Below are 25,129 nucleotides of genomic sequence, written 5' to 3' on the forward strand. Positions count from 1 at the left end.
TTTTCATATTTTGAAAAATGCTCATCGAAAAATGGCACTCAAGATTTGAGTAAACTGTCCAATTGACCAATCGGGCAGCTGTTAAACTAACCGTAGTTTATTATATTACCAAGTTTATTATGTTATAGTCCAGCTTATTATGTTAGAGTAAGTCTGAAGTCAAATATTGACCGAGTCAGGCGCCCGATGGCTTTTACTCTTATTGGGGGCGCATACAGTTTTGCTGGACAACTGGCCCTTTATGACTGTGTTTTGATAAAGAATGTATTCTACGTAGACGCGACAAACCTTTTAATGATAAACGATATTGAGACTATTAATAAATAAATAAATATTGACAATAGTAAACAATTTTCCCAACACATAATACAAGTGGATCCCAAACTTTGCTATGCCAATGGACTCCTAGTTTAATTAAGTCCATACTTTAGTATTTTTTTTTATTACATATAAGGTTTATTTACAATAACAGTATACAAAGGATATATACCAGTGGTATTACTATAACTAGCTTGAATCTAAAATAGACCCTTGAGGCATTGTACCAAGTATGGCTGACATTTCCTCGTTGTATCGCAACGCTGACACGTTGTGCAAGGAAGCCGCCAGCTCTTCGGTCACCAGTTACATCAACCAGACGCTTCGCGATTTTTGCAGAAAACTTGTACAGAATTCTTGGCTTTCGTGATTTATATTTTGTTCCTTTTATTTTTCGACGTCGTAGTTGTTAGTTTAAGACTTATGTTTAATATTTTTAATTCTTTGTGTACCTTTTTTTCATATATCACATTGATCCTACTACCATAAAACACAAGAAAATAAAGTAGTAAATACATAGATTATAAATAAATTACTTTACTTAAATTCTTCTAAATAACTTTAAATTCCATTAAGTCCAATCTGCAAATCTAATATCTCACTTAGTATAAACAAAAACAAAAAACCTAAATCGGTTCAGAAATGATGCAAAAAATCTGAGGTAACAAACATACTAAAATAACGGTCGAATTGGAAATTTCCTCATTTTTTTATGTCATTTAATCAATAAAAATATAATTAGTACACAATATATCGTATCATAATTGTATCACCTTATTAGGTATCAAGTATTTTGTCCACTCTATTATTCCTACTCTGTGTCGGACCCTAGGCCGTTTGGTCAACTATTTGCATTCGAAATTCATAATAATGTTACTAGTAACAATTGGCACCCTTTGATTGTGTCTCCCTAATGACATTGTCCACTCTGTTGATTTTTATTGTTATCTTTTTAAATTGAATATATTCTTTTCTGCCTATTGAGTGGAAGTAACGTTTTTTTATATGAGTAAAAGGATTTCCGGGAATTTTTTTTCGGTCTCGTGTGTTTTGTCTAGTTAAAAAGACTTTTCCTTATAGTCGTATAGAAGTTTTCACAGTAATCTACCACAGAAAAAAGATAGGCGAGACGACGAGCGAAGCGAGTAATTAATTCGACTTTTATAAAACAGAATGCATTTATTCATTTAAAGATCGTCTGCGGAGGTATACTTGCTTTTTAAATTCATCCATTTCTTCATTTAAATATACGTAGGTACCTACTATTACCATTTAAATATACATACATACCAGTACCCACTGAAAATAAGCGCCATGGCTTGCCGTGCGGCCGGGCCGTGGCAATATGTTGAGTGGGGATCGTGTTTAGCATCTAGTTTGTGTTGTGTGTTATTTTATAGTATTTTCTAATGCTGGTACAAATTATGATGACATAAATTATGATTACATGTTATGTAATTTAATTGGGTTTTTTAGGGTTCTGTAGCCAAATGGCAAAAAACGGAACCCTTATAGATTCGTAATTTTTATTCTGACCCGCCACGTATTGCTGCGGAGTAATAAAATGCGTAACGTTTTGACGTGGCGCTTAGGACTTTTTAATAGTGAGCAATAATGAAAAGTGAGACTGTGACAAGGACAAAAGATATAGCGCTTTCTCTGCTTCCCCTATTGAAAGCGTCTACAAGTTCACTTTAATTTTTTAGTCTATACCTCATCGTCAACTTCCGAGCCTATAAACAAATACACGTTATGTGCCTCGCAGTTATTAAATTTGGCGGAACAACCATTTGGGTACAAATAAATGAGACTGTTACAATGACAAACGATATAGCGCTTTTCTCTGTTACTCGTATTGAAAATGTCTACAAGTTCACATTGAAGTTTTTAATCTGTACCTCATCGACAACTAGATAGCCTATAAACAAATACACGTTATGAACCTCGCAGTCATTAAATTAGGCAGATCAACCCATTCGCAGTCATTAAATTAGGCGGACCAACCCATTCGCAGTCATTAAATTAGGCGGACCAACCCGTTGGCTACAAAAAAGTGAGACTGTGACAAGGACGAACGATATAGCGCTTTCTCTGTTACCCCTATTGAAAGTGTCTACAAGTTCACTTTGAATTTTTTAGTCTGAACCTCATCGACAACTAGCGAGCCTATAGATATAACCACATTATACCAGTACCCACTGCGCTTGCCTTGCGTGACTGCGCTACCGCAGTCATTAAATTTGGCGGAACAACCAGTTGGCTACAATTAAGTGAGACTGTGAGAAGGACAAACGATATAGCACTTTTCTCTGTTACTCGTATTGAAAACGTCTACAAGTTCACATTGAATTTTTTAGTGTGTACTTCATCGACAACTAGCGAGCCGATAAACAAAACCGCGTTATGTGTAGCGCAGTCATTAAATTAAGCGGAACAACCCGTTGGCTACAAAAAAGTGAGACTATGACAAGGACGAATGATATAGCGCTTTTTCTGTTACCCCTATTGAAAGCGTCTACAAGTTCACTTTGAATTTTTTAGTCTGTACCTCATCGACAACTAGCTAGCCTATAAACAAATACACGTTATGTGTAGCGCAGTCATTAAATTAGGTGGACCAACCCATTGGCTACAAAGTAACAATACAGCAAAGTCAGTTTCCACACATGGCGGACACGCTATAGTACGGAGATATTTTGAAATTTCTCATTACCTTATCTATTAAGCGGGTACGTTACCCTAGGGAGTTTTACTTTCAAAGTACATCTTATTTATTAGTGGAAAATTCGGTTTAAAATGGATTTGTAGTATAATAATATCTAATTCCCGCTTCCATAAATAACGATACCTTTTACCTTAAGAGCAATTCCTAGCTGAGCAACTTTTCAAATCTCGAATTTTGGAAGCTATGTTTCTGTCGCGCTGCGGTGGGCGGGAGCCGGAGCTATCTAAGTGTGAGTGCGCGCACACAGACACGAGACGCGTGCGCTCGCTCATTGCGCGCCGTTTCGTCGACATCGCCCGCGAGCCAGACGGAATATTATACTGTATCTATTACACCCTAATACCAAACACCCTATCACCTGTACTAAATGTATTTTACACCTATGATGACGAAATAATAAATGATTGATTGATTGATTGATATTAATTACCATATAGGTAAAAACTGCAAAAAATAATGATGTCTCAGCTTCGGTTGTCGTTGTACAGTCAAGTGCAAAAATATGTATCGAAAGAATCGTCTCATAAATATGGTTATTTATTTAATCGAATGGCATAACAAAAAAATCACAAGTAAATCGAAAATATATCAGGTATGTCACAAGTTTGTATCCAAGGTTTTCAGCTATTGGGCTACGTCAGGAGTAAGTGAGAACAGGTCATCGGGGCTTCCAGGATAGGCTCTGAGGGGGCACTCCTGTACCACGTGTTGGACAGTTTGAGATTCAGCGCCACAATCGCATCTGGGCGAGTCGATCCATCCACAAAGATGTTTAAAATGTGCGGTACGGCCGAACCCTGTCCGCAATCTGTTAAGCTTGCACCATTCATGTCGCGGGAGGCTGAACCCCTTCACTTTCACGCCGGGTGAGATTAGGCTACTAAGAGATCGGGCTGTCTTTGACTGCCAGTCAGAAGTCCATTTTTCTTTAAGACTGAGTCCGGATTCTATTAGGGCCTTAGCCAGCTTACAAGGTGGGTGACGTGATTTGAGTCGATGGTGATAACTGGGGTTAAGGAACTCTTGGCGCCCGGGGAGGTCCACTCTAGCTATAAGTTTCTGGGTTTCCCTTAAAAGTGCCTCTTCCCTTCTCAGTCTGGGAGGTGCAATGTTACATAGGACCGGGAGCCAGTAAGTTGGTGTGGGAAGGATGGTGCCTGAGATGCATCTCATCGACTTATTGAGTTCCACATCGACTCGGTCCGTATGCACACTTTCCAGCCACACCGGTGAGCAGTAATCAGCAGTAGAGTAAACAAGGGCCAGGGCTGAGGTGCGCAGGCAGTCTGCGTTTGCTCCCCACGAAGTACCAGCAAGTTTATTGAGGATGTTGTTCCTGGTTTGCAGTTTTCTAGCCAATTTTGTAAGATGTTCTTTAAATGTGAGTGAACGATCTAAAGTGACTCCCAAGTACTTAGGGGCAAAGTTGTGCGTCAGTCTTTTTCCTTGCCAGTGTACATTTAACTCGTAGTTTGCCAGTTTGTTGTGGAGATGAAAGCAGGTGACTTCAGTTTTTGCGGGGTTAGGAGTGAGTCGCCATATTCGCAAAAAGGAGGCCAACCTCTCCAAGTCTTCAGACAAAACTAACTCGAGGGAAGCAAAGTCTTTAGCTTGGATGGCCAGGGCTATGTCGTCCGCATAGATGAACTTTCTGGCGTTGGTGATGAGAAGATCATGGGTGTATAGGTTGAAGAGCGCAGGAGCTAGAACCGATCCTTGGGGGAGACCATTATTTAATTTTCGTTGTCGGCTTGATTTGTTGCCAAGGTGAACGGTAAAGAGCCTCTGCGCTAGCATGTTTGAAATGAGTTTCATGATCTTCATGTTTGGGACTACGGAGAGGAGTTTAAATAGTAGCCCTTCTCGCCAGACAGTATCGTACGCGGCCGTAAGATCGATGAAGGCGATGCCCGTTTTAAGCCCCTTCTGGAAACCTGCCTCAATATGGGACGTGAGGGCTAGCACTTGATCAGTGCAGTTTCTACCAGCCCTGAAACCAGCCTGCTCGGGTGGTAGTATGTTTTCTATCAGGGGCCCGATGCGCTTTAGCAGCAGCTTTTCTAGGAGCTTATAGCAACTGCTCAGGAGTGCTATGGGTCGGTAGCTTGAGGCGTCACTCGCAGGTTTTCCCGGTTTGAGGAGAGCTATGACTTTGGTCTCTTTAAAAGCTTTTGGGAGGGAATTCGACGACAAAATGTCTGAGAAGAACGCAGCCAGCCAGCGGCGTGAGTTTGGGCCCAGGTTTAGTAGAAACTCGTTGTACACTCCGTCTGTACCAGCCGCCTTTCCCAGTTTCAGGTTTTTAATTGCTTCCAAAACTTCTTCTATGGAGAAAGGTTCGGCTAGACTTGGTTCCGTAGTAAAATTTTGTTTTAGGGCTCGAAACTGATTTTGGATCATCCTGGTGTCTGTCTTCAAACTTTTTGCTCTAGAAGTTTCCACTATCCTGCTGGCGATCAGGTTAGGATGAATGTCTGAGCTAGCAGGTGCAGGAGCTGTGGTAGCAGGGTATAAATATGGTACTACGCTCTTATTACACTGGAATAAGATGCTATGGGACATATTTTTGAGTAAGATGTGTACACCCATATTTTTACACTTGACTGTACCTATCCGTATCAGTAAGTTGGGAGTGATCATGGTGTATTGTGAAATTTTGTAAGTAGGTATAAATATACCTATGGTTAAACTACAATCTATTTAACTTGTAGTACGATGGGGCTAAACTTGGGCCACCTTATTGAAGAACGTATCGCAATGACAATCTGGGTAAAGTATGTTGGGATAATGCCGGACAATTTTGGGATCAATTGAGAGAACTCGTGAAAAAATGTTTTTTCGAGATCTCAACACGTGACAGATTCTTGAAGTACGTAGCGAATCGTTAAATAATAACCGTAGATTCGGCCTGAATTTTGGTAATCTTCAATATATAAAGGTTTTAGTTTTGTACATGTGTAAAGATGAGACATGCTTTTTTTAGGGTAACGAGTGTTATGCCATCAAGGGGTAAACATCGGATGGTTAATAAAAATTGTTTTTAATTGAAAGAGAATAAGGTATCACAAAGAAATAGGTCCGGTGTTTAGCCTTATGCTACGTATATAAATTGCAGCCAACAATTGCAATATGCTAAGTAGTTCTTTAAAAAGGTCAAGGTCACTGAGAGCCCATCTTGAAGTATGGAAAATAATTAAAATTGCGATTTTGTTGGTTTAATTTTGCAATATATAGTTGATATACAATCTTTTTTTTTGATAAAATGTAAGGATCGTATGTAAAGAGTAAAGTAAATAATTAAATATATAGGAAAAGAGAGCCCTCTTGAAGCATTTTAAGGAAACTAATTTCGAAGCCCTATCTCTATTTTGTATCCGAAACTAGCAATGTATGTATGCGTGCACATCTACATATGCATCCGTATGTGTAGGTACTTTATTGCGAAAAAAATGCTCATTTGCTATCTATTTTACTCGATTTTTTTATAAATTGCAACATGTATCATCATCCCTATGCAATATAAATACTCTTTAATTGCACACCTCAATAAAAGAAAACAATACAAAAGAAAACATACACATAAGCACAGGTAAACAACATGCGGTCTTATCGCTAAAAGGCAACCTTTGGGTTGCAGAAATTAAAAAAATTACCAGTCAGTAACCGTCGCGCTGGTAGTGGTACTGGATAAAAATAATGGTACGAAAGTGTGATCAAGAAAACAATAAATGTGATAATTAAGGTCAGTAGGTAAATTGAAGAAAATTTAAAGTTTGATAATCACTGCTGTTTTTTAAATAGGTAAAGATCGGATTGTTTCTGGTCCGATCTTTACCTGGAAGGGTCAAGATCGGATATCGGTCTACAGCAGTGCTAGGTCTGTTAACACAATTACAAAAACAAACACAGTTTCATCACAATACGCAAAATACATTACAGAGCGAAGATCGGATAGAAGGAAGAATTCGCGAAATTTACCTTGCTCTCTGTGATTGCACATAGCACAAGCCCGACTCCCTGAGCGACGCGGGGATACTGACAGTCGAGGCGCAATGAAATGGCGTCTTACACAATGTTGTCAACATTAAAAAATAAAGCCAAATTAGGGGGAAATGAATGTCCTACGTTCTTCACCCGCATCCGGTATTTACCCAACATACCTTAATCGTTGAACCGCCGCATTTCAAAATGGCCCTTATTTTGATATCGGCTAGCCGTAATGTAATACGGCGGATTATACAATACGACTGCGATACTTATATATGAATCCCCTCGTCAATGTAATTTCATTAAATTTGCTATCTAGTGGCAAACATCAAAGTAGTTATCTTTTACTTGTGACGCACAAGTGTGAGCAATGTAAAATACAGTATTTCTAAAAAAAATACCTGCTACGTAATAAAAGAAAATGTGATTATTAAATTATAATACGAAAGGTGGTCAAATCGCAAAATGCTGTCGTTTTATTTAAAATAATGAAATAATTAGACCAGTTCCGAAAGTACCGGGAATCCCGGTTCTTTAAAACAGTACCGGTTCTGCAATCCCTAATAAGGATGTTATGCCCATCACTATTCCTTCTGTGTACGTATATTTAGAAACTGTCTCCGCCTCCAATTCGTGCGATAAGGACAACTGCAGCTCGGACCGAAATTCACTCGCAAAAAACTCAAAAATCGAGGTTTCGCTCTCGACTGTTTCCTCCTCCAAAACGCAACTAATCATTATGAAATTTTGGAAATTGCAAGAGGAAGAAATAATCTATGCCGCTATGTTTTGATTTTTTGGATATTTTTTGTCATATTTGTATACTGTGCCTTTTTTTACAACCAATTCAATTTAGCCGTTTTTTGCGATATTCGAGGCGCTGTATCTTTCTTCAAAATAAAATAATCCAAAAAAGCAAAACATAGCGGCACAGATATTGATGATATTGATCTTATTTGAAAAAATCACTGCTCTAGGTTAAAAATCCAGGGAGGAATCAGTCGAGAGCGTTTGTATGGAAAAATCGCAACTAGGAATTCCTCTTAACTATGTAGTGAAATTACCTCATGAAACTTACTACAAGTTTATGCTTAGTCATGTCTTATAAAATTCACAACACATGTGGCTTATTTTACTCGTATTCGAAACGAAAAAACGAGTGTAAATATAGTTTGTCGCATCGTGAATGACATGGTCTATAATTATGGTGAAAGCACCCATTTCTGAGGCTAAGGCTTGTCAGAAAAGGGAGCCTTTCATTCGTTGGTGAATAATCTACATACAGTTAAATGTTCTTCCCATGAGTAAGCTGTGTGCGTTAAGGTTCGTAACGCGTGCACCGTTCGCAACGCAACATTGAGCGGGATTTGCGAGCTGCGCCCGTTTTGCATGCGTCTAGTCTGGCCGTCAGTTCCAATGACTTAACGAGTCAAGCACTTAGAGACGAACTGCGTGAATGTCATTTCGAAATCTATACTATCATTACTATCAATCTAGCTTTTATTCATCTGAATAAGCAACTTTGGTCTGAGGGGAACTGGCCTGCAATGAATGTGGCCGTACATTTACAGCTAAAATGTCAGTCGCCTAAGCTGATCGTCGCTCTCACTAGCCAGTAGGTACAACTACAAACCTAGTCGCCATCTTGTTTACCATATTTCGGCAAATTAACATACATTGTTGCTAGTTTTTAACATTTTCCGTCCGGAAGGAGGTTTGAATTTGAACACCTGACGGGTACCGGTCATGGAAGACATGGAAAGGAAATTGAATTAAGGCCAATGCGGCCTAGTTTTCTCTCGTTTCCTCTCAGGGTTGAAAAGTACGACGCACTTTTTTAACATCCGCATGGGCTATTTCTTAGTAATAAGGTTAGTAAAAAAGGTTGTCTAAAGCGGACCCTGGGATCCTTTAAAATGTTACCAGGAAAGCTAAGATGGGGAGTATACAGCAGCCGCCATTAAGTCGCCTCAGAGTTTGACTTCGGGCCGATTGGAATTACTGCTCAGGTGCAGGGACTTAGCGAATGCCTGGTAAGTGGCAACTGCCAGACCTATTCACGGAACGTTTTGTCTAGGGTGAGTTTGGTTCGTAGTTGCGGACTGCGGAGACTCAAGGTTTATACATGTCTGTGACAAAGCTGTAGTGGGAGTCTTACACAGTCCAATGATTTTATTCATTACATGCAACGTAGGCCTGGGCGACTTTATGCGTATAAAAAAATCAATTATTCAGAATAAATATAACCCATATCACAAAACAACTCTTTTGTCAAACTGCAGGACAGTTTCGGCCCGATTCGAAGAATGATCAAGACACGCTTAAGATCTTTAAAAGCTCGATATCGTATCGTTCATTCTTTGAATCGGGCCGTTTGTTGGGAGAGGGACTCCCTTAAAACGTACATGGGTAGACTTAGCTAAATGACTAGTTGTTAAGTACGAGTACATCTATCGCTTATGATGGCAACTTCAGTTTGATTTTGCATAAAAGAAACATTTTCATTTTATGCTCCTTTATATCATACGGTATTTCATCAATCAATCAATTTGGGGACCAGATACCTACCTACCTACCACCTACCTACCTACTACCTACTTCTTTTGTCATAATAATTAATACCACACGAAGGAATCTCTAACATCTTCTTACATCACTTTATTACTGATATAGAACCCTACTATAAGCATAGCATTTGTTTTGGATCTGATATGTTTACTATTAACCTTCTCCTTTAAGTAGTTTTATTTTTAGGATGCTCCTTTCGATTGCTCTTTGACAGGTTCTTATTTTTAGTTTGGTTTTATTAGTGTGCACCTAGGTTTGGCAGCCATATCTAAGGCAAGGTAAGATGCATGTGTCCATCACTGTTTTTTTTTCATGTTTAGGCTGTAGTTTCCCTTTAGGAGCTCTTTGTGTACTCGTATAGGCTCTACTACTATACTAGGCTTTAGGGTCGGCAACGCGCATGTAACTCCTCTGGAGTTGCAGGCGTACATAGGCTACGGAGACTGCTTACCATCAGGCGGGCCGTATGCTTGTTTTCCATCGACGTAGTATAAAAAAAATATAATGAATCGGGTATGACTCTGTAGTCATGAAACTAATATCAAAGGAGTTTTTAGATTAGCTTTTGCAGAGTGCAATTAATTTTTGATTTTATTTGGAGCGGCAATATATCACGTCATAAGTTCGACGTTATGAATAATAATTAATAACAGAGACAAAGTAATGATGCATTCCGTGCTGAATTATTTTATAAGCCTTATTGAGCTTACTGTGGGACTTAGTCAATTTGTGTAATAATGTCCTATAAATATTTATTATTTATTTATTATTATTATTATTTATTATAAGGACAAATTTTAGTTATTATTTTTTAGTATAGCAAATAAAAGTTTTTTTTTTGTGATACAGGAAGCCAACGAGCAGACGGATCACCTGATAGTAAGCGATTACCCATGGACACCTGCAACACCAGAGGGAGAGAGCGAGCGAGCGGAGGGAGCGAGGGGAGGGGGGGATAGTTAACTTATTTGGGCCTTATGCTCGTACTAACTATCCTAAGGATAATTTTGTTTGTATCAAAAATACACGCAGTATAACCTATCTTTTTTAAACACCTTACCCTTATTTGTGAGCTGCGTTACAATTAAAAATATTTTATACCTGAGACAAATAAAACGAAGTAAAATAAATTGCATTTTTGCAGGCGTGAGTCTGACAGACAGGCAGAGAAGCTCAGCCACACACACCCCCTGATTTCCTGTCATTTTAATGACCAAAACATTTAAAATCTGCAACAAATCCGACACAGCACCGAATCAGAACCCGACGTTAGATTTACGTCCACCTTGACATCTAAAACCACCGCATATAACTCAAATTCCTACAGCATAACGATAATAATAAGTTGTCGTTGCTAGTGACATGCAAAGTTACGCTGCTGTTCTGCGTGTCTTAGGGGTATTGATTTAGGATTTGGATTAGTTTGTTTGGTTTGTGTTTGTATTTATGTTGGTGCAGGAGCGGTGGGGAGCACGTAAGCTGCATTGGACACCAATGGATTTATCGTTTGAGGTTCAGACAAGGAAAGCTGCTTTGTCTTTGAGACAACAAACGGACGCTGGACTGCGAAAACTGTAAAGAAATTGTATTTCTTGTATTATTGTTATCTTATTTGTATTGACGGGCTTAAAACAGATATAGAGGCAAGTCGCATTGGCGTATCGAGTTGGTTTTTGAACTAGAAATATACAGTATGTAACGAACGAACGAACGAAAGGTAAAGAAGGAGACCCATTAATGTTTAGGACATACTGACCAACTTTACTATGGGATAAACCCTGAAATCACGAAAAAAAATTGTCTGTTTCATAAATTTTGCTGGTCTGATGTTGAAATTTCCTATGGGAGATTAATTTTTTTTCGTTTGTTGGAATCTTCGAGGCACTTCGATGACTTTTCAAGACGTGATGTCCCAACCGATTAATATTAATTTGTCATTTGTGCAACAAGAGAGCAAAGTTCGATATTTACTCGAGTGCTTATTTTGAGTCCCGTGCAAGCGAAAGATACCGTAATAGAGATAATAGAACCTTGAGCGTAGCAAAGAAATCAATTTAGCCCGAGATGTAAATAAGGTTGGTCTCGTGTTGCACATACAATTTGTTACCGCAGCGGTGAGAACATATTAGACGAAAAATAGTATATAATCTGTAGCGGTATCATGGTCGCCTTTTTATCACTTATCATGTCATATGTCACTTTCGCAGTCATACACTTTATAGAACGTGACAAGTTTGATGACGGATGATAAAACACTGACCATCTTAGCCCTACTGAAAGATATTAAATCCTTCTTCATCATTCTTTCACTCATATTTTCTTAAGTAACTAAGAAGTAAAATACCTAACAAGTAACTTTAGATATCACAATAATTGTACATTTTGAATACTTACTGTACAATTTTTTTTTAACCAGTGTGTAACCGCCATACGGTAAATAATAATACAATAAAACACAAAACAAACCGAAAAAGATTCCAACGAATTTATATGGAAATAACGAACTTCAATTTGACAGTTCAATCGAGAGTTGTTAGGAGCGGATATCTACTGTTTGGTCGCTGTACTGAAGATGGTTAGAAATAAATAGTAGATTGTGTCACAAGGGAACAAAATGTCATATTTCACGCAATGAGAAAAATCGAATTTTGTTCACTGTTGCAAAGTTGATGTGTAAGCAGCGAAGTACCCTTCATATATATTTGTTGCTGATGTAAAAAATAGTTTTTTATTGAAGGAGGAGCAAGACCAATTTAACTCACTATAATAATTTTTCAATTTTTTATTTTACGAGGTTTTCGAACGGACAGATGAACAGACAAACATGGTGACACTATATGCAAAAGCATAAAGACGCCGATGAAACAATCTGTAAAGAATACTACACTGAACGAAATAATAATTGTTACAATGCCGTAACGTTCGTTGGGTAGAAAAGTTTATTGTGAACGTTTTAGTCATAACAAAATAAAAACGATATGGGAATACAGATACAGTTGCGCATACCGTAGTACAGTCGCGCATACTGCAGTACTCTGGACATTAGGTGAGATAACGACTCCATAGAGCGGCTGGTCGTACAAGGAAGATTAGAAACCAGATTGCGCGCCGGCAGGTCACCTATGCGCTGGACTGACCAAATAAAATCCGCAGTTGGTACCAACCAGTACCAACAGGGAGAGAATGCGGGAGCTCGTACGGTGAGCTGTGTTCGCCTCTACTACCGATGAGGGCGCCTCAACGTGACCAGGACCACTCTGCTAAGAGCGAAACGTCAGAGAAGAAGAAATACAGATTTACACAGAATCGTAAGCGGTTCAAACGCCAAAATTGAAAGTTTCTTTTTTATTGCCGGCAAAGACAAAAGTATAAATTTAAGAAATTGTTTGCAACAATACAACTTTAGGCGGTATCAATAAAGACATCATCCATTAGCAAAATGACTTCTTGAGCAACTTTGCGCGTAGCGCGATGTTCATAATTTTGGCTAAGTTTATTCCTGAAACGGCTTCTAAACTTAAAGATGTTCGGACTTTATTATTATGCAACTTAAGATTAAAATCTAGCCCAAGATTCACTACAGTGAAAAAAGTCATCTGACAATGACAAGTCGCCGTAAATTTCTGCTCGAACAAGTACATATTGACGCTACCGTCGTTATAACCTTTATACCTTAATTATCAACCCAGAAATGGACAGAAAATTATCATTGTCAGGTGAAAATGTCAGTGTAGTAAAACAGGCCCATGGTTCTCGATTCACTTGAATATTTTATTTTAAATTAAGTAGGTTCTTTGTTGGCTATCTTGGCTTTGGGATACATATATTGTAAGCCTTACTACGTCGTATCTAGATAGCTCATTTTGATTTCCATGATATGTAGTAAGCTAATATAATTAATAATGTTGAAGTGACTATGATAGGTACTTATATTTCAAGACAATTTCCGCCCTTCGTATCCCAAGGCAACCGGTGTAATTCACCATACGCCTGCTGATACTGAAAACTAAATAAGTGCTCAGTGAACAAAATTTCATCCAGAGTGCTAAAAGTGATCAAGGGAATATAATGAAACGAAAGTACTATCCGTATCAGGTGTAAATTGTAATTTCACGAAATGAACAAGTGTGTAGGTAATGTACCTGTAATGAGTGGTACCTATCCGGGTTTTGATATTGTTATAATGGGATTGTGATGCTCGAACTTATTGGTACGCGCAGAATGCTCTGCGAGTCGTGTTATGGTCGTAAACTACTGAAGTAGTACTTTAAACAAATTGGAATGTTTGAATACCGCTATGAAGAGAGACAATATGAGACAGGTCAGTAGAGTGGACCGTTTTTTTTTCCGTAAGACTTTATAAATACACTTGCACAAATGGAATAACAGTTTCTTGTTAGAACAAGAAACTAATTGTATAAAAACGACGATAAGGAGGCAATATAAAACGATCATCTCAATCCCACGCGACGCAACTGTCACAAATCGCAATGCATCAATACAAAACGAAATTCCACACGAAAAAAACGAGTCTAGTACGTTTCATTACTTGAACGCAATTTCGTTTGGTTTTGTAAGGCGACCTTGCTTGTCAAAACCAGTTTTTCAAAACTATAAGGGTCGAGCAATGTAGGGTGCCCTTAACATTACTTTAATTTTAGAATATCCAAAGGAAAAACGGAAAACCTTAACTCATACCTACTATAAATTTATTGATCCATTTTTTCTCACAGATTAAGTATCCAATGCTTATTTATGTCGCTACTTCGGTATGTAAGTTTTAAATAAACTATAATTTTATGAATCAGGTATTGCAGTCCAACTCGGGAAGTGCCTCACGAGCGGGGCGCCGGGTCGTAAACACAATTGTTGCGACTTTAAATCAAACGGCGAGTCATTAGTGGCACGTGCGACTCTGGAGTTAGCGCGCGGCTCCATTACTGATACGGGTACGACACGATAAAATCAAAATAACGTAAGAATTGATTTTAATAAAGGAAAAGTGGAACATTTCACTGTTTCAGATGAAACTCGAATTCACGACTCCGGGATACCAGCCCGCCGGTCTACCAACGGAGCTACGGACACTCACCCATTAACAGCGAATATTTCCACCATATCCTGCATATGCGCCTAGCGACATCTACCGTAAGACTATTACGTTCCTTAAACGGCTACCAGAGTTCCATCCAAGTCTCGCTCACGGCAAAGAGTTTTTTCACTTTTTCTTTTATTTCTAAGCATCGTGGTGTCGTTTGCAGATGTTTCTGCTTATTAAAAAACCGGCCAAGTACGAGTCGGACTCGCATGGGAAGGGTTCCGTATCATCATTTATAAAAATGGTCACCCATCCAAGTACTGACCCCGCCCAATATTGCTTAACTTCGGTGATTGGATGAGAACCTGGAGATTGGAAAGAAATATTTATTTTATTCTGTTTTTAGTATTTGTTGATATAGCGGCAACATAAATACATAATCTGTAGAAATTTCAACTGGCTTACTACCACGGTTTATGAGATACAGCCTGGTGACAGACGGACGGACGGACGGACGGACAGCGGAGTCTTAGTATAGCCGTTTGACCCTTAGGGTACGGAAACCTAAAAACGATTTTTTACAGGCATTAATTGACCCTTATGTATAATTATGAAGATAAAGCTATCAAAAGAAAAATTAACTTTACAACGATAATAGTGGCTATGTAAGCTGAAAATCCGCTGTTTTAAAATTTAACAAAACCTGATTCTAAAGCTAAAATAAAAGAGAGACGCTTCGCTTGTACTTCGCGCTTGCTCAGTGAATTTTTGAGTGATTTCTAATACAGGTGCCTACGAAAAGCTCGTAGGATTTATTAACCATGCATTTCAGAGGGCAAAAGAAGCTAAAAATATAATACAAGTAAAGGTAAGTATTAATTGCATTTCAATTTCTAATTGCAAAAAAAAAATAACTTGCTTGGAAAGTATAACTTCCTATGGCCGAAACGTATCACTTTAACCTGATTCATAGATAAGCTACTTTCAGACCATCTAAATCTGTCTCGTAACGTCGCAACAAAACTAAGTTTTTGTTAAAAAAAATCAAACAAACTTGTCATCAGAAACTAGACAAAAAAGAGGTAGCTAAGCCTCGCCCAAAAATCCGTGCGGTAATGGAAACGCGGCACAAAAATAATGAAAGTACAAGTGAACGGACACCCCATTGTTGTAATTATCCCGTGAAAGTTTGTTTGTCGTTAATTTATCGTCGGCGCCTGAGGCAGCGTAGACAGCGACACCTGGGCTTGGAGTATAGATATACAAAACAGCAGGCGTACGATGGATGGCGTTATCCAACTGGTTAAACAACACTTTTTAAGAAGTTAATGGATGACCGCTTTTCCATATACATGTAGTCCCGTTAAGTGGGATAACTGGGGACAGGGGTAAATTTAGACTTTTTTAAATACGAAAGTTTACCCTTAGACTGGTAAATCCTGATTTAAAGATTGTACAAGTACACTGCTGTCAGCCCCGTTCATGTAATTGGGAAATATTTCCTTTGTCTAACTGGGGACAGGTGACGACATTATGGAAAATACTTTAACACAATTTGATGTATAGTATACTAATCATAGCTATGTTCCTTCAATCCTTCATGTTAAAAGTTAGGAGCGAAAACTATTTTTAAATCTCTTTTCCCTTAACACTGCGCGATTGAAAAATCTACTCAATAATGGAGAAAAATCTTTTGTCAAGAAAGAATATTGGTAAATCCACTACTTGACGCTAGATGTCTAACTACGAAAATATTAAGAGATTTGGTAAGAAAACTGATAGATGGAGTGAGTACTCTATGCTTACTTATTTCTCAATGCCTTGGTAACAAAGTATGTAAAATTAAAGTAAAAGTTGCAGTAAAAGAACAGCTACTCTGTAATAAAGTAACGTTTAACAAACAATGCGGTAATGCCTCGTGAAATATTCCAATGAAATATGTATTAAATCCGCGGCCAGAGGATCACGATGCGGCGGGATCGGATATTAAGCCAGGTACATGCACAGTACCAGCGAGGCTTTGAAACTATAGCACTGGGTCAGAATCAATAATAGTACTACCGTACAGAAATGACACTTCCTACAAAATCGAAGTTTGACAGCGATACGGTGACGAATCATGTTGTCCCTTTCTAATAAATGACTTTATGCCTGTCGGCTATTTATGGTTATCAAAATTCAAGTCCCTATCTTACTGTGGTTGTGCACGGAAAGGGACGTCAAGTTTTGCCAACCCTAATAATGAGCAGAAATGAACCCTAACCCATGAACCCTAGTAGCAATGCGGTACTGGGGCAATTCGTAGAGAAGAGGCCAACTTATACAAAGTCTGCAAATAACGGAATTCTTTTGACGGATTATTTGTAGGTACATACTAACAAGTTGGATATTCATAAGGAATATGCTTAAATAACTTACTGTGTTTATTAAAGGCTTATTTACAATGTCCAAGTTAAGTCCTGTATATAAGAGCTATCCCGGACATTGTGAAAAAGGCCCTTAGTGGAACGTAGTCCAAGTAAAATTAAAATTAAAAAAAGAATAATAATAATAATATCACCGATACCTAAAGGTTGTCTGGAAGAGATCGCTTTTTAGCGATAAGACTGCCTGTTGTTTATCTTTTAAGAGGAGTTTACAAGATAAGATATTTTCTAAGAGCTGTAATACTTATTTTTCTGGCTGAATTACGGTGAAATCTCTTTGCCTTATTTTATTTCGCAATTAGTTTATCGAAAAATGTTTAAATGGCAATGCATTAAATTAAAATATCGCATAGCCAAATTCATTTTTAGGGTTCCGTACGCAACGGGTAAAACGGGACCCTATTACTAAGACTCCGCTGTCCGTCCATCCGTCCATCCGTCTGTCTGTCCGTCCGTCCGTCCGTCTGTCACCAGGCTGTATCTCATGAACCGTGATTGCTAGACAGTTGAAATTTTCACAGATAATGTATTTCTGTTGCCGCTATAACAACAAATACTAAAAAGTACGGAACCCTCGGTTGGCGAGTCCGACTCGCACTTGTCCGGTTTTTTTTCATTTGGGCTTATTATTATTTGGCATAGGTTGATATTGGTATGCTAAATAATCATATGGAAAATATTTGCAAGTTGGTAATGCTTCACCGAATCAAATTATGATAAGAAAAAAGAGAATTGGTTTGGGATAAAAGTTTAGGCAATACATTATTCGACCACTTTACAGTCTTCGCATCGCTTCGCCCTCTCTCCTCTGTTGCTATTCAACCAGCCGCAGGCCGCGCGGGAAGGAAAGAATTTAATCTACAATGAAAGAAGTTGGGAGTTCTTTGTGCGTGTCACCTCTCCCGCCCTCTGTGCGATGATCTGTCACGCCGAGCGAAGTGTCACTTTTGAGGTGACTGGACATTTTTTGTTGTCGAATTATTTTTTTGGTCAGATTTCGTTAAAGTTTTCTGGATAGATAGAGTTCCCTATTCTGTACAATATATGCTCAATTATAACGTTTATAAATCTTCCTCTGAATGACATAAACGTATGGTATGGTATACCTATGGTATTTCACCCGTTTCAAACTTATCAAATGTATCTAAATATAAAAGAAAAAAATCGACACCTTTTTTTTATACCACGACGGTGGCAAGCAAGCATACGGCCCGCCTGATGGTAAGCAGTCACCGTAGCCTATGGACGCCTGCAACTCCAGAGGTATTACATGCGCGTACCTAAAACGACAATGGCCAACTTGGAAAATTGGGTAAAACTTCGTAAGGTGTATTGGGTTTGTTACGTGAACGGAGTGATTTCGGAATTTAAAAATATACTAATAAATATTAAAAATGCAACAGTCACTTGCCCTGTCTGCCTATAACCTCTTCACGCTTTAACCGCTGAACTGCCGTGCGGTCGAAACCACAGTAACTGTCAATTTCCGATTTTTGTTTTTTTCGTGATCTATAATCACATTCAGATACATAATTTGCAATCAGCTTTCAATGGATCATGAAAATAAAAATTCCCAAATACGGTAAGGGACTAGTTTTTCCTACGCAATACAGCTTAAAACGCAGTAAAAATATAATTTTGCAAAGGATATAGGAGAGTTTTTATTCCCTTTAGGATAATGTACAATACGAAAATCATCATTTGTGATTGTACACAAAGTCGCGGGAAGGAGTTTTTTTGTAATATTTACAAGGGCCCACCGCGATCCATGTTCGACGTGTTGCCTCTCTGTCGCTCTTGTAAATTCGTACGTGTGACAGGGAGGCAACACGTTGAACGTGGTTCGCGGTAGGCCCTCTGATTTGCACCACGCACCTCGGCGGCGCTCCAACGTGCAAGCGGGATGTAGCTATAATACGCGCATAGCGTTGTCTCGCTCAAACTTCAAACTGTACAATTCTAATAGTACCGACTCAAACTATGTTGAGTTTAATTAGACACGTAATAAAACGACAAACTGTAACTTGTAAATAGTTAAGTAAATTTGAGTAATATGATTACATAATTTTGATTGTTGTGTTACTAGATAATTATACTAAAACGGGTCACTCACGCGACGGGTCAGATTGCAGTCTAAGTTCGTCAGCCAACCCCTTGTCTGTCCTTTGTTGAACTCAACGTTATGGAGTCAAACATGGCGAACAATTTTCGCCTTAAAAAATCGTGAGTGACTCGTTTTAATATAAGTATTTAATATGTCTAACATCACGTAAGCGTTGTTATTAAAATTGCTTATCCATTGCAGTACTATTCAACATTAATTATATGTAATAGAATGATTTCTTATGCCTTCAAAAAAGCCTCATCCATTCCCCATTATTCCTTCCTTCTTGTCCCTTTCCTTACAATTCAATATCATCCCTTTGTTGCTGGTTTCACTCTAATAAATGCCAGTCCCCAATTTTGGAGGGAATAATATTGTCACCTCAGAGTCAAAGCGCCTCTAGCTGGCGCGACCGAATACTCACTTAATATCATATCCATTCGCCACTCTCACTTGAAGTCTGATGCTTATTAACTTTAAGATAAGATTGCTTTTAGCTTGACGGTAAAATAGAGATACGAGGTTTGGGAAGATAGATCTAGTCTTTGCCTTTAAGCTACTTGCCGGATGAAGATGAACTGTGGAAATTTTTATTTGAAAATGGTAAATTGGGTTTGAACGGTTTTGCGTGGGTATGTTTCATTAAAAGTCGTTTAAGAAAGAATTCGGTTTTATGTAATAGTAGTATACATCGTGTCATTCACGATGACTCATGCCTTGACTCGTAAAGTCATTTTATTACAGGTTAGATATGACAAATCTACGCGTCATCGTGGATGACACGAACTATATTAAGGTAGCATTCTAGATACAACAGCATTGCAGCTCCCTTCGGTCTCATTTTAATTTATCGCCACTCGTTGTGAACTTCCTACTTTTCGCACTTGTATCGTAATGTACTCGTACTATTAAATCAGCTTTAAAACTTATTGTAAAATTGTAAGAGCCTAGAATTAAATATTCCAAAATAATTTTATACGTTTTGAGCTTTTGACATTCTTTTTACTGATGTCTAATTATTATTTATTTAAGTTTTTTGGATACTTCCAAGTTTCAACCGTAAATTTTAATTTATAATTTCATATTTTTTGTACTCGATTTTAATGTTAACTTTCAAGTTATAGGGACACACATACAGCAGCACTATGGATAAAAATGTTTTAATATATTAAAAAAAATACTTAGTTAAAAACATCCGCACATTAATGGATGTTTCATCCGAATTAATTTTAGGGTTGGTTCAGACACATTTAATCAGTGGATGAAAGCATTAAAATACATTTAACAAGCAAATGATCCAATCCAGCTTCGCTAAGTTCGCCGATAGGGTTTCTTATACGAGTTAATTAAAATATTTAGGCCCCGTGGCACTACGGTTAAACTAGAGTTAATTTAATTCGTAATTATCAACAGTTAACAATTTGTGACAAAACTGTAATTCTAAAAAGAAAGTCACCTCAGATGCTTATTTAGATTTCATACACAAAATTATATGTACCGAGCAAACATTAAAGTTTGAAAAACAGTAAAATATGTAAAAAACAGTAACGTTAACTGTTTGAACATTTCTAAGATAATACAACGGTAAAAATAAACGAACACTCACTAAATTTTAGCTACCTACTCAAAACAGTAAAATTATGTGTATTTTCGGAACAGTAAAAGTAGTAAAATTGACTGTTTTGTTCGATAGGCTCATATGGAACTGTTTAAAACAGTAAACGTTAATGCATCAATTTCAGTTGTTCTAAATGGTTTTTTTGTGTATTTGGTTTAACACTTAAATAATAGAAATATTTAAAGGCAACATATTATTTTACATATTTTAAAACTATGGTGTGGAACAAAGGTAAAGTAAAGATAAATAATAAATATGGTGCATATTTGTTTGCCATCGTAATTTCTCGGAAACTTTTGTATTTGTCATGCTGCTTCAGTCAACTTTCAATAGTTCTTGTACTGAGACCGACTGAAATAGCATAACATGTTCGTGCGTTTCCGTGAAAATGCGATGAAAAATAATTATGCACTATGTCTGTACACATACCTAATAATGTAAGTACTCCCCTGACACGTGCCTTTCGAATATTCAGTATTAAGTTACTAATCTTTGTAAATAATTAAGGATTATGGTAATAATCTATTGCAGTATACTATTACAAGACAATTAATATGAGTACCTTAACAAGATGTGTAAAAACGCATTTGTCGTCAGAGTAGACTGCCCACTGATGAGGCGTTGGAACCAACTGCATGAACCCAACGGCCCAGCGCATCATCGAAATAGATTATGTTAATTACTTTTAGGTATTTATTGTTTTGTTTATATTGTACACTAACTTAGATATATAGGTAGATAAATAATAATTGTTGTATGTACTAACACTATATGAGTTTTTAGCTCGACATAAAATGATGTCAATTCAATTCAATTCAAAAACGACCAAACAATCATCATCCTAGCCTTGTGCGTAGTGACCCTGCCTACGAAGTATTAGGTCTCGGGTTCGAATCCTGGTAAGGGCACTTATTTGTGTGCTTATCAAAAATATTTGTTTCTGAGTTATGTTTGTTTTTATATGTAAGTGTTTATATATACTTATGTAAAGCCTGACCAGTAATATATGATCACGCGCCATATTGCGGAATTTTATCGGAACTAAATTTTCCATACTAAACTGAACTGTCGATATTAGAATAACAGCGCCCTCTTGACAATGATAATATATTCAGGTTGCACCCTTCGCGAGTCCCGTAGTCTCAAGCTTACTGTTCCTTGTCATAGTTCTGGTTTTGTCTCTAACTCCTTTACCGTTCAGGCGATCCGGCTTTGGAATGATCTCCCACTCAACATCAGACAGGTTCAAACCAAGCTCTCGTTTAAGCGTATGTTACGCAAGCACTTTTTCGACAAGCTCTCTGGTTAATTGTCCTTCGTAGTCATAGTATTTTTTGCACTGGGTACATAAATTAATATATATGTATGTATATTTAATTATAGTATATTTATGTAAGTTTATAACCGTTAGTATATATTATTTATCGCTATTTTGCTTGTTTTAAGTTACTTATTCTGTTTTTTTTTTGTTTAATGCCTGCACGTACTACTGTTTCTGTTTAGCCTGATGGTTGACTGGTAGAGAATGCCTTTAGGCATTAAGTTCGTCATTTGTACTTTATTTGTTATATTGTGCAATAAAGTTTAAATAAATAAATAAAATAAATAAATATATTTATGGTCGGGCTGTATTATGTTGATCGTCGTCTAATGCCCACAACACAGGCCTTGTAGAGCTTACTGTGGGACTAGATCGATCTGTGTATATAATTGCCTCATAATATTCTAGGTTTATTGATTTATTTATGGTTTACTTAGTTATTTATATATAAAGTAACTAAGTAGGTACCTAACTAAAATACTTTATGTTAACATTTTTATTCAGTTTAATAAAACCTCTTTAACTAACTAAGCTAGATTAATTACCAAATAGTTGGCATTGTAACGTTCCAACAATTTGGAGGCACCTTATACAAATACGTTATAGAATATTGGATAAAATTAAATTGAAATAATAATGAAAGGTATTTGATTAACTTTCGGTAAAAAAAAATGTTCCGCTGGGCTTGAATCGCGAGGTTCAATCAGCTCTTCCTACCGAGAATTTCAAACTGCTGCCCAAATGTCTATTGCAGTATTTGGGGGTCAAAATGAAGTGTGCATAGTGGGCTCTGTGTTTTGGAATTTTTTCAAGGAAGTTTTTTTACAGACCGCACTCTTTTATATAATTATTTATTAGATATTTATAATGTATTTAAGAAAATAAAAGATTTGTACTATATTTATAAACGTATGGAAATATAGTTACACAACAAAAGTACAATTAAGGCAATAAATTAAGCTAACACTTAACCTAACTGACACACCTCCAGACGTAAAGGTGCCCATCAGGCTCGCCGCGTTTCCACGTTAAACCACAATGGACAACCTCTGCTTAAGGAGCGACCCGTATCATGTCATAACCACTCTAAGTATCTCTAATTCTAATTCACTATTGACGAAAGGACAGCCCAACCCCAGAATCCCACTATTAACAAACATGTATTGCTGTCCCCCTTTTTATTTTTCCTGTTTTGGTTTATAAACTTACTGTTACATGTTACACTTCTAAATAAATAAATCTTCCACTCTAACCCCCTTATTCATAAACGTCTACTAAAGTTGACAAGCTGCTAATAATCGTTTGTCCCTTTCCATCATACCAATACGTAGGAAAGGGACAAACGATTATTAGCGGCTTGTCAACTTTAGTAGACGTTTATGACTAAGGGGGTAAGTGTCTCCGTACTTCCCCAATAAATACCTTGATTAGATATTAATCAATAGTTTTTTTTAATGACGTACCTATTTTATTAATTGAATTATATGTTACTTATTATTTGACACTTAAATATTTGGAAAATAATAAGTAATTATTATGCATATTCTTTCTATCAGCAACGGTATCATGGTCACATTTTTTATGACTTGTCGTATCATGCGTCACTTTCGCACTTACATACTTGTTAGAACGTGACAGGCATGATGACAGGTGATAAAAAACCGACCATCTTAGTCCTACTGATGTTATAACTATACTTAGATATATGTATGCATGAGATGAGCAAACATTATCCCAGCCTTCAAATTTATATGACTAATGAGTCATGTAACGCATAGAGCAGGGGAGAGAGGGGCAACGCGGCACGTTATGGAAATTTAATTATTTTACACCGTAGACAATAAACGCGTTGGGGAGGCGCGGGTACTAAGGCACGATTTATGGCACTAGTCTAATTCCTCGTATGATCATACCAGTACATTTGAATTTTATATCTCTGAATATAATTTTGTTTTCATGAATATAGAGGAGATAGGGGTGCTCCAGACGTTATGAAGTAATATTGGCCGAGGGCTTGAAATATTGGGTGCTATATGCTAAGCTTTTGTATAAAACGTATTTTTTTACTTAACGAATGAACGTATTAATTAACTACTAGTAGTAGTAATAGTAAAACACTTTATTGTACAAAAAGAAACATAAAACAGGAAAGAACACACATCATTTGTACAAAGGCGAACTTATCCCTATCAGGGATCTCTTCCAGTTAACCTTTGAGTAATTGAGGAAGAATTGGAGAACGGTAGACATCAAAACTGTACTAAACGGCACGAAAGAAAATATTTATTTTCCTAAAAAAACCTATAAGTCATTATATAACCTACAATATATAAATGGGATATGAAATAAAACAAATATATAAATAGTCATATATATTTATAATATATAATACATTCTGTACTATATAATACATATATACGAAACTACCTAACCGCACACCTCTTTTTGATAAAGTTTCGTCCGAAAGCTACAACTTTTTTAAATTCGCCTTTAGCGATTCGACCCATTCACAATGTCGAAGAGAACTATTATGAGTTCCTTATTTGAAATTTGAGAAGCAATGTATAAAATAATTCTAAAACTAGATCTAAGTATTTCGCAGTTTTCAGAAAAATATAATTAAATTTTCTCACTATATACTTACATACTATATCAAGAAATATCTAATATACAGTCTTGTGGAAGGAATTTAACGAGACGTTGTATATAATACCCGAATTAGTCTGAAATATCTTAACCCCTGATAAGGGCCATACCAATATTTATTAGAATGTAATTACTATTTAGTGAGTTTCTTGCCGGTCCCATATTGGGATACCCTCCTACAATTTAGAAGGGTTAAATCTTCTCGGGTCAGAGGTGTAGGGTTAAACCCGGCGTAGCTTTATTTGACGTTCATAAGAACATTGCGATATTTATCCCATTATATGCCTGGTTTCCTCTTTATTACTATTCTAGTGTAAGTTAAGAGACTCCTTAGTCGTTCGTTTCGTTTTCTATCGACTCGAAGATATAGTGACAAAT

The sequence above is a fragment of the Cydia pomonella genome, chromosome 4 (genome assembly GCF_033807575.1).
Source record: "Cydia pomonella isolate Wapato2018A chromosome 4, ilCydPomo1, whole genome shotgun sequence".
NCBI lineage: Eukaryota > Metazoa > Arthropoda > Insecta > Lepidoptera > Tortricidae > Cydia > Cydia pomonella.